This window comes from Mycteria americana, chromosome 2, assembly GCF_035582795.1.
Source record: "Mycteria americana isolate JAX WOST 10 ecotype Jacksonville Zoo and Gardens chromosome 2, USCA_MyAme_1.0, whole genome shotgun sequence".
NCBI lineage: Eukaryota > Metazoa > Chordata > Aves > Ciconiiformes > Ciconiidae > Mycteria > Mycteria americana.
The window spans coordinates 27,847,140-27,854,965 of NC_134366.1; the positions used below are offsets into that span (position 1 = coordinate 27,847,140).

General features: G+C 38.5%; 1 non-coding gene across 1 annotated transcript; it reads right to left on the minus strand.

Annotated features, from left to right (window-relative positions):
- Positions 1–238: 238 nt before the first annotated feature.
- TRNAN-GUU (transfer RNA asparagine (anticodon GUU)) lies at positions 239–312 on the minus strand. The gene has a single exon. It is a non-coding gene; the product is annotated as a tRNA-Asn (tRNA).
- Positions 313–7,826: the final 7,514 nt, after the last annotated feature.

Consider the following 7,826-nt stretch of genomic DNA (forward strand, 5'->3'; position numbering starts at 1 on the left):
TCTGCTTAAATTAAACTATTTCTATGCAATTTCATCTTTAAATAATTACCCATGGAAGTATTTAATCTGTTAATCCATTGCTGATACTTCAGTAAACTAGTGTTTTAACGAGCCTGAGGCTAACAGAGAATTTGTTTTCCAAAGCTTCATAGACTCATAGAATGGTTTGGGTTGGAAGGGATCTTAAAGGTCATCTAGTTCCAACCCCCTTGCCATGGGCAGAGGAAAGGGGAGAAACCGTCCCTGGGTGGGCTCGAACCACCAACCTTTCGGTTAACAGCCGAACGCGCTAACCGATTGCGCCACAGAGACTCCCTGGTTACAATGATCTTTGTAATAAAAAATATTTTTCCTTCCTAAAATAACTTTCCTAAAAACATTGATTCCAAGTAGCAGAGATACTCTGCATTAAATCCTACTATAACCTAGAATCTGTCAAGCTGAAAAAAACCCTTACGTTTCATTATAGTAGATTATTTCATATAGGATCTAAGTAATTCAGTGTTTAAATGCTAAAGCTACTCAACAGCACCCTGAAAATTCCAGTAAGAAATTACAATGGAAAATAAATAAGATTGTTCTTATTGGAGAAATTATATTGGCTGGCAGGTTCTCCCTATTAGTAGTGAGAAAAGAGCCCTCCTCCAAAGGCTTGATCTCTCGCTATCAAAATCAACAGATAGGGATATTTTCCTCCCTGACCTCAGTCAAGCATGCCCAGTTCCACCAAATTTCAAACTAATTTAAAGAAACTTGGGCAATTAGCATAACTCTAAAGATCCAGAGTTATATCAAGTTCAGTGAGAAATGACCTTCTGGAGATGTCTTTATAAAAACTGACTTCTTCCATTTCTAATACAGATTGGTTTTCACTCCTAAAAGAGTATTACAGAATCAAGTCTATAAATATCAGTTGCTTGGAAAAAACAGAGCTGACAAGACATTTAGTAATTTCAAAAAAGTGTATTTTTACACTGGTGTCCATAACAGTAAATTACAATTTTTCATTCACAAATAAAGCTTCTCATACTGTGACTTCTCCATTTTAGCTTTTGTCCCATAAACTAGTCAGACCTTCCCATTTTTATATTTGCTTTTAAATTATAAATTCCCTAGCTCGTTCATAGCTGGTTCCACAGTGAAATACGTGCCCTTTTACAATCACCCAGTTTCATTGCCTGAAATATTGCTGGATAAGCAACATCAGCTGAACATGAAGGGAAGGCTGCTGAATGACAACAGCTTAAAAGTTGCTCTGCGGAGCTGGGGTATTGTCAGTGGCCAGCTGAAGGATGCTGGGCAGCCTCCCTCCAGCAGCATTAAATAACCTAGTCAAGTATTTGCCGATTGATATAGGTATGTTTAATCTTTTACTTTCTGTTTTGGAGAGGTTCTGAAACACTGAATTGCACATAAATAGTGGCAATCATACATAAGCGAAAACAGGTTGGTTAGGTTTGGAGTCTGAAACCTGGTGGAACATTCTTCCAGTTTCTCATAGCCAGCAGGAGATGCCACTTCATTCATCATTAATACTTACATTGTCCTTAATTTTTCTTTAGCCAAATGTCCTTTGTGACACTGAAGTTTGCCTCTGCCCAGGCTCAAGAATCAAAGGACTTAGTTTCCTGTCCCAGTGTTTTCTTATGCACTGGGATATCTTCCTACCCCAGTGTTCCAGGCATTATTGCAGGCAATAATAGCTGCTTCACTTCTTGCTTTCTTTTCTAACAGAAAAGCTTCACCTTCTTGTTCCAGCTTTTTACCTACCTTCAACTCTCAAAATGTCACTCCTTCCTTATACTACTTTTATGCTTGTGAACATTGTTTTGCCAGGAAATCCAGCTTGCCTCTTCATCCAAGCCTGTTCATGATGTTCTTTTGATCATCTTCTAGGTTTTGACTGTTTTCCTGTCAATCATACTGTTTTCCTTGCTGTGTTTTGCCCTATATTGATTGCTGACCCCATTACAGACTCCAGGCTTTGAAAACTGAACTGATTCTTTAACAATTAAGGGAACGAAGAGAACCGCCTTACAGAGATGCTTTACCTTCAACCAGCATTCATATCAAGTGCAGCCTGATCTCTCTCTTACTCTTACCAAATATTTTTTCCTCAACCTGTGCTGTTGCCTCAACTTCTGGAAGGTTGCATGCCATCTACGCATCCAAAGGTCCTGCAACATGCAAACCTTTTTAGCAGTATCAATAGGCACAAGCCATGAACAAAGCGGTAAGAGTAGGTGCTGTGCAAACACAGAGCAAAAAGATTCCTCCTAGAGCAAAAAGAGTGAAGCCTATCCAAGGAGTCCTAGAGGACAAGTAGCCATATCAACAGACTTTTAAAGAGCTTTTAATAGGACTTATAAGATCTTATAAATTATATTTAAGAAACTACATCTTTAGGCCTAAAGTATTTTGAGACGATATGATGGGAAAGAGAAACAAAGAAGCAGGAATTTGAGCACAAAACAAGACCAGATTGGTCCAGTCTGCACAAAGTATAAAAATTAGGCTAAAGACTGTATCTAGTTTGCCTAGAGACAGGGTGGAAAGTCAGTTATATTTTCCTGATAGCCTTGTAGTAATGCAGCTTTATACTAGTGATTAGATATTAACCCCTAGAAGGGATGTGCTCTCAGGCATTGCTCCTCTGGGATGAATCCCATGCTCATTCAGATGTTTGCACTTCAAGATGCACTGAATTTTTAATCTCCTACAGCTCATCACCTGAATCTTAGGCAAGACTTATCCTTAACAGCTGGGCCACCTACTAGTATTTTTTTAGCATTTCTTTAGCTAATGTTCTTTAACATCTTAAAATGTAGAAACAATCAGTACTAAGTTGTTTTCTCTTCTGTTAAATTTACAAAACCTATTCTGCCTATGTATTTCTTTCATGCAATTTTTTATTACATAGTTTTAGTTCATTTGCTATATTCCCTAATGAGTATCTTCTGTAAAGTTCTTCCTGGAACTTCCTTGCCTCTCAGCTTCATGTCAGGGTAATCAATACATGAAAATCAACTCTCACTCACAGAGGTACCTGGCCTTTTTATCAGACTACACCTACCTAACATCTGTGACAAAGGTGGCTGTGGAGGCAGGGTATGTTATAGCTGCACACTAAGCATAAGCTGCCTGAGATTTTGGTGTAGGACTTTTTGAACTCAAGGCTAAGTATGTTTTAATGGACCAGTATCAGACAGACTACTAATGTGCTGGACAGAACGTTGATGATGATTAGTGTTAATGATTTTTACTAGAGATCACACTGATAGAAGTGGAAATGATCTCTCTCTCTCTGTTTTAAAGAGAACGTGGTAATTACCGGATGGCACCTGTATTGCTGGCAGCCAGAAGAGAAGGCTTCTAATGCTCCACGAACATGACACGGCTTGGACAGTGGCTGTGTAGGCTTCCAAAGACTGCCCCATAAATATAAAGAATTCTGAATTTTAAAGAGATACATCTGGGAGCGTAAGGGGGAACCAGGAAGAGGAACAATGTGGAAATGAAATGTTGATGAAAAAAGAATAACTCGGTTTGAAAAAGGAACTAACAGTGACTGCCATTTTCTCTCAACCAGGAGTCAAGAAAAGAGAGGGGGGAAATAGAAAAAAATAGTACCTGCATACCAAGAAACTCCTCTAAATTGAAAATCTGTAAAAGCAGTAATTTGTGATAGAATTTCCAAGATTTTACAGGTTTGGTGGCATATTTGATTCAGTATTTGGCTGAGACAGTACTCAGGGTGAACTGCTTGATTGAACAAGTCCACTGAGAAAAAACCTTCTGACTCTCTGCACTCCCTCTTCATTAATGTAATCAAATACTTGCAATAGATGGCTACCATCCATGCACACGCCACATGGGAACTCGATGCTTATGGAAAGATTGATTGCCATTATGGGGCTGAAAGCTCAGCAATTAAAATGTCTGATGCCGTCATTTGGCAAATGCACAAAAGCTGCTGAAGCAAAAGCTGCACGACTGAAAATATTACTCTGCCCAGCAATCTGTTGGAGATACAGCTTTATTTCTGGAATTACAATATGACCAGAGCAATCTGACAATGCTGCACAAATTAAATTAAGATGTGATATGGTTTGGGGTATGGCAGGTCCTACTGATTAATTATTCAACACTTAACCTATAAGGTAATGTAGGGAATATTCCAGTTAGTGTATAACAAGCAGTATGTTCCTTATGAACATATGAACATTTTCCTTATGAAACTTACAGAGTAGAGGTAAGTCATAATTTTTTTTCCAGCTCTGGTGCCTATATTCCTTACTATATATACTTGTGAAAAATTAATTCCACTCCTATAAGCATATAAAAACTCTAAAGGGAAAATATTACATGAGAATGCCCTAGTATTCCTCTGACCGAGAATGTTTAAATATCAGCTCTCTGCAATAGCTGACTTTATACTATAGTAGTCACTTTATCTGTTCTTACATGCTTACAGTCCTTCGGATTGCCTTGTGCCTTTGACAGAGGACAGCAGATTTAACTCTAGGAGCGACATGTGGCTGTAATGCTGAAAACAGGAAAATCAAGAGAAGGATTATCTACTGTGAACTAAGCTTATCAGCAAACTTGTATGTGCATACCAGGTTTGCACCATGGCACGAAGTTCTCCTTCCATTTACACTGAGCCTGCCAAGCAAAGTCAGGAAGCAGTAGAGGAAGAATTATCTCACCTAAATTATAGCTGTGTAAATGACATCTGTCCAATTTAAATTTATTATCTAAATTCAACAGAGAGTTGCCATTCCTAATGGTGAGTCACCCACCTTATTCAACCTTATGAGTAAATTACCGGCGCCTTACTTCCACCAGTTCTACAGAGGGAGGTCGATGATTAGTTTAAAATAGATTGATTCACTGTAAGCGAGTGGACCTAGGTGAGATGAACCCCATCTTTCCTGATTGCTTTATTATATTGACGCATAGGGGACATAGTGCAGCCGAAAACCATGGTAATATTTTTAGTTTCTGTCACTAGTGACTATACATAATACCGCAGTCTTTTATGAAAATAATGAATTCAGTTAAGCCAAGGCTACATCTGTAGAAAACAGAAATGTGAAATCCCTCCTGTGGCTTTTCACTCTTCATATTCATAGCCATTATCCCATGCATGCAGTAGTGTCACATCTCCTCTGCCTCTCAAAGGAACTGCTTCTCTGTTTGCTGGATCTTCTCTCTGTGGTTGCTCTAGTGTTCCCCTCACACCGATGGTCTTTGGTGCTTCCAGCAGAACAAGCAGAAAGCCAACATGAAACTTCAGCATTTGCACAGCAGAAGCTGAAGTTTGATTGATCAGAAGAGCTAGCAGACTTCTGGTTTACTTCCAGCATGTTAAGTTTATCAGCAGACAGGAAAATAAAGTAGGTATATAATGGAAATTACAAAGCTGCTTCTAGCTAATAATAGTTCATGTCTGGAGTCGGTTTCGTGGGGTACTTAGCAATCCCTGACTAGCCCTTATATCAGGTCCTTCATATATAGTGGTTTTGGTGTGAATTACTTAGGTATATGTAATGATGCCAAATTCAAATAGCTTGTGAAAAACCTGTAAGAAGCAACACTGCACGCATGCAAACCACTTCCTAACTCATGGCACTTCAGCCAAGAGCTTCTGACTGAAATGATGGAGATCTCTCTTGTTGAACACCTAAGCAATGCCTCCAAAGGAGCGATGAAGCAAAAGCAGATATCTTCCTCACATCCACGTACATATTTAAGATAAGATACACAGGTGGATTGTCTTAATTAAGATATTTAACCTGCGACAGTATCAGTATGCATTTGTACAGTCCTGCAATAACAGACATGTAATCCACACATAGAGTTTTCAGGCATCACCGAAGGCCAGTGTTAGTGCTTCAGGGCAAATACGGACTGCCCAGGGACTTTCAGCAGCAGGTGGCAGATCTGAAAGAGCCCTCCAAAGGCTGTGGGACAGAGTTACTATTTCTGGGTGTTGTAATTTTCTGAGGTATCTATAAACAAAAGTGTGGTTGGTTTGATACTTTTTTAATTTCTGCTGTTCTCTCATAGGAAGAAGCTGATTTAATTGAAGATCAGTGAAGTTCTCCAGAGAGACTATCTCACAGTAAAGAGCTGAATTCTTTTTTAATTTGGGGAGAAATATTTAAATCTTGCTGCTCAAGCATTGCAGCCATCCTGACTGAGAAGCTGAGTCAACACTCCGGGAGCTCCAGTTGAACTCTGTGCTTTCTGCATCTACACCACTTAGAGCAGCAATTAAGTTAGAGCGTTAACTAGGGTAAGTTTTGAGGAGCTACACTCACAGTTGTAAATGCACCTTGCAGACTTGCAGCACAGCCAGCAAACTTCACACAATTATAGTGCAGAATGAGACAGGCTGACGTAAATACGTTTTGGCTGGATGAAAAGTCTTACTTGTTCATGAATAAATGTTATAAAAACAAATGCAGAAGAGTATCTGTGGTCCTCAATGACTGCAGGAAAGACATTTCATAAGACTGGTAAGAATCATTAATGAGCAACAATGCAAAAAGCTACAAAAAATATTCTAGTGAATACTTTCAGTTACAGAAGCTGTTAAAAATGTTTTAGTTGCTTCCTAAACTGTAAAATGCTTACAGCTGTTACTTGAACATATGTGAAATGAGAACAAAGAAGCTAAACACTAACAGGAATATTTTAACACATAATAAGGTTTGTTCACAGTAAGAAGGCTTTGAAAATTCTTGGCTTTTTGAATACTGCATGACCAAAAAATAATACATGAATGGGAATTTTTCATTTATCGAGTCAAAGAATCCATACTATGACCAGGTTTGGGGGTTTTTTGTTTGTTTTGGGGTTTTTGCTAGTTTTTTTACAAAAAAACCCCCAAAAACTAGTAAATACAAATCTATACACATGGGAGTTTACTTGGTAACTTTTTTTCCTCTCTCCCTGAGAGAAAAAACCTGAGCACCTTAAAACAGTAAAGTGTTTTTATTATTAAAAAAACATGCTCAGAAACGGAATGAATTAACAGACTGAATTGAGTAGAAAAAATATAGATTACAAGTTGGGAGATAGTAAAGACATTGGTTGGGTGGAAATGGCATATACATTGAATATATAGTAACAGTGCACATCAGAATACTACTTAGAACTCAGATCTTGTATGTACCTTACATTATGTTTGCATAATGCTTTAAGTTCTTCTGGTTTTCAGATAAGATTTGAAAACAAAACTTTGCTTGCAGTGTGTAGACTTCCTGGTTTTGTGTCAAATGTTTCACTTATTTTTGTTTTCCCCAATTATTTTTTCACATATTATTAAATGAATAATCAAATTCAATGATCTGCAGAACTTCCAGAATAGCGCGGTTTGGATGACAGGGAAATAGAAGGATGGTGAAATGAAACCCAGACTTTTTTTGTGTTCAAAATCCAAATAATTCATTATTATTATTATTATTTACCCATTCAGTTAAAAAAAAACTTTTTCCATTCTTTTTTTTTGGCCAGTCCTAATGAAGAGTTCTGCTGGATCTGAGGGAAAGTATTTCAAAATCTGCCAAGCACAGTAAGTACTTCGTCATGAACCCGAGGCTTGACCGCTCGCTGTTTATTTCCCATATTTATGGAAATGCATACTGAGCACTTTTCCTGCGTTTTATGTTTGTTTATATATGGTTTATACGGTTTATATATGGTCAGTTTATCCTGTGGAGGTGTTTCCTGTGCCCGCCTGCACGGCTCCGGGCCTGGCGGGTTGGGCGGGCAGCTTCTCACCCCCGCCTCTGCCGAGGGCCGGCTCTGGAGAGCGG